The following is a 3,808-nucleotide window of genomic DNA, read 5'->3' on the forward strand; positions in this document are numbered from 1 at the left end:
GCTCAAGATCTAGCTGGAAGATTAGACTGGATTAATCCCACACAGTGTAGATGTGGTTCTGGTCAAATTCTGTGGCACGAGATAAGGATGATGGCTTCAGTGGTGAATTTCAGAATATGTGAGGGAGTGGAAATCCCACCCTTTGTCTATTCGAGTAGAGGGGGAAGGGATGGATATCCCAAAGTTAGAGTGTTTGACGAATTCAGGTCAGAAATCAGAAATATACCCACCAGACGTTGGGATGACCTCGAAGAAGTTGATATGGGGGAAGGATTCGAGCGTGGATCCTTAGCTCCCAATTTTATTCCCCGTAGAGGGGAATAGAAGCACCCTAGATCCAAGTGCTCCACCGCGGGAAAATCCCGAAAGCCCGGATGATGAGTTTTCATCAGAGAATGAAGAACCGCTTAGGATATATTTCGGCAAAGGCAGAAATGTAATTATCCTTAAGGAAGGGAGGTTGGAAATAGAGGAAGAAGCAAGTGGTTCAGTGAATGCGGCCAACACCGAACTCCGGCACTGAGAGGGGGTGGCAGGTGCCTTTCGAAATTCACGCAGGGCAAAGGTTTCAGGATGAGTCAGATCGAATATTAGAGCGCAGAAAGAATCCAATTAGGACAGGCGATGCAGTTTTACAGAAAAAGGAGGCCCAAATGAAAATCCTGTAATACATGCAATAGGCCATAAAAAGGGTCAGAACGGCGACATAGCGGAAGAACTAACAGCGATTCTCACATTGGACACTTTAATAGACAATATATGTAAGCTGGCCAGAGATAATAAATATCGCGCAGTAGCTATGCCCATTATTTCAGGAGGGAATTTTGGGTTTAATGAAGTCACAATGGGCGCAGCTCTAGTGAATGCATTACTAAGGAAAACAGATCAAACTGACTGTCCTAAAGCATTGATAATTAATTAAAAAGTATGTATGCAGATGATTGGTGGCATACATTGCAATAGAATTGAGTCTGCATTTACAAATACAATGATTATTAGTAAAGGGACTAATTCACAAATTGTTTTGCCTTTATGTGAATGTTAAAGCTATGAGTGGATACTGTACTGATGTTTTCTGCACGTAACATGTTCAAATATTGTTTGTACTATTGCCTTCACACACCTGTGGGTGCAGCAGCAGGGGGTGAAGGACCAGGGACTGGGGAGACAGGAGAAGCGGCAGGGGATCTAGGATCAGTCTCTTCATTATCTGTAGGCTCTGTCAAGACAATACTATATGTTAATACAGACGCGAATTCGCGTCAAACGCGTAAATGCACAAAAAGCACCATTCGCGCGTAATGCGCGTATCACGCGAAACGCTCAATTCGCGTAATTTGCGCGTCAATTCGCGCGAACTAGACGCGCGAATGAGGCGAATTCGCATCTTCCGCGCCGCGTTAAACGCCTCATTCGCGCCGCGAGACCTCCAGACGCGCGTAAACGCATCTTTACATTGACTTAAAATTGAAATCATTCGCGCCAGACGCTCTATTCGCGTTTGGTGTGAACGCAGCATAAGGAATGTGACACCTGTTCCTGTCAGGGCGGCGCGAGCGCCGAGAAGGCTCCGTTTCAGAGACAGAACCGGAGCCAGACATTCAGCCAGAGAGGGAGATTCAGCCAGAGAGGGAAATGAATCAACCCGTGCTTAATGCACTAAATCAACATTTAGAGGCACTGCATTTAGGGACACTGGGTCAGAGAAGGCCAATGACTCGCGTCAAACGCGTAAATGCACAAAAAGCACCATTCGCGCGTATCACGCGAAACGCTCAATTCGCGTAATTTGCGCGTCAATTCGCGCGAACTAGACGCGCGAATGAGGCGAATTCGCGTCTTCCGCGCCGCGTTAAACGCCTCATTCGCGCCGCGAGACCTCCAGACGCGCGTAAACGCATCTTTACATTGACTTAACATTGAAATCATTCGCGCCAGACGCTCTATTCGCGTTTGGTGTGAACGCAGCATAAGGAATGTGACACCTGTTCCTGTCAGGGCGGCGCGAGCGCCGAGAAGGCTCCGTTTCAGAGACAGAACCGGAGCCAGACATTCAGCCAGAGAGGGAGATTCAGCCAGAGAGGGAAATGAATCAACCCGTGCTTAATGCACTAAATCAACATTTAGAGGCACTGCATTTAGGGACACTGGGTCAGAGAAGGCCAATGACTCCCATAAATCAAGCGCGTTCCCCTAGGCAAACAGAAATTAATTCGATAGAATCCAGAGTTACTCTGGAAGAATTAATGAAAAAAGATCAGGAAATTAAGCTTTTGAAAAAGGCCAAGCTGAAAAATACCAGAGTGAAAGGAAAAGTCAGAGAGTTGGTTCGTTATGGTGAACAGATGGAAATATCTGGCGAATCGATAGACTCACATATTTTAGCCGAGTTTGGACTGCACAGAGGTAGGAAATTAGCAAAGACCCTTGAGGGGCTAATACCTACTAATAAATATGAAGTCGAACAGGAACGTTTTGAGGAGAAATGGCGAACAGTAGGCTCCTTAACAGCCTGTCAGGAAAGAGCTATAAAAGGAGTCGAGGGGATCCTGAAACATATTTTTCAGGGAGTAAAAAGAAATGCTCTAGTGGGAGCAAAATAATTTCTCCTTTATGGTCCAGAGACTTCTCCAGAAGAATTAGAAAAAGCTCTAATTCGATATGACAGGAAAACTGAAATAATTCAGACAGACAGAGAAAAATCGAATAATAAACCCCCACGGCAAAAGGACCCTCCCAGGCGGTCAAGCCGCGAGAGAAAGCCATATAATCGCCATGAACGGGAGACCAGGCCCCCCTTCCGCGCAGAGCGTAGAACAGATGAAAAATGGAAAAAAGGGCCAGAGAGGGCAGAAAGAAACAGCCCTAAAAATGCCTCGCAGACAGAAAGAAGATTTAGGGATCAATCGAGACCTAGAGTAAATCGAAATGATGGTAATAGGGAAAAAGGGGAATTACATAAACCCCGAAAAATGGAGCAAATTGAGCGCTGAAGAAAGGGCACGTATAATAGAAGAAAGGGGTAAAAGCAGGCCTGAGGCTAAAATAGGCAGAGTCAAAATACATGAAAAACAGGAAAGAGCCCCTGCAGAGGCAGAGGAAGTCCAAGTCAGACAGAAGAAAAACAAAAAGAAAGATGCTGAGGTTAAGGAGGAATAGCAGGTTTCGGCTCCCTTTAAAAAGGCCCTATTAAAAACGAAAGAAATTAATCAAAGATTATACAAGACTTATGATGATACTACTTTTATTATTGATACAGGAGCTCAGATAACCGTTATAAAACCCACAGAAAAACACGACGAATTTGTAGAAGTAATTACAGTAGAAGATTTTGACGGTAACTCCAGAAACAAAGATGTTTGGAGGAAAAAGAAAATAAATGTAGTTCATGGGAGTGAAAATCTGCTGTGCCCGGATGATTTAATCAAAATTGGCAGGATAGGAGTTGTTGATCAAAATAAAGAAATAGAAAGGCTAGTAAGAGAATCAGAATTGAGTAATACAGGGGAGCTGGAAAAAATTCGGAGGAAATATACGAATAGTTATTCAAAAAGCAAGAAGGACTGCGGCAAAGTCCAAGCACAATATGAACATGTTATTCAAGGAGGAATTCCCCCTCCCCAGAGGCAATATAAAATTAACAGCTTAGCAGAAAAGGAAATTGCCGAGACAATCAAGGAGCTGACAGAGCAATGAATTATCAGGAAGCTGCCAAAAGGCGAAATAGCGCCCACGAATGCTCCTTTGCAGGCGGTGCCGAAACAAGACGGTTCATGGAGATCCTGAATAAAGTTACTGTACCGGATAA

Source organism: Sinocyclocheilus grahami, unplaced genomic scaffold, assembly GCF_001515645.1.
Source record: "Sinocyclocheilus grahami isolate Dianchi unplaced genomic scaffold, SAMN03320097.WGS_v1.1 scaffold1706.1, whole genome shotgun sequence".
NCBI lineage: Eukaryota > Metazoa > Chordata > Actinopteri > Cypriniformes > Cyprinidae > Sinocyclocheilus > Sinocyclocheilus grahami.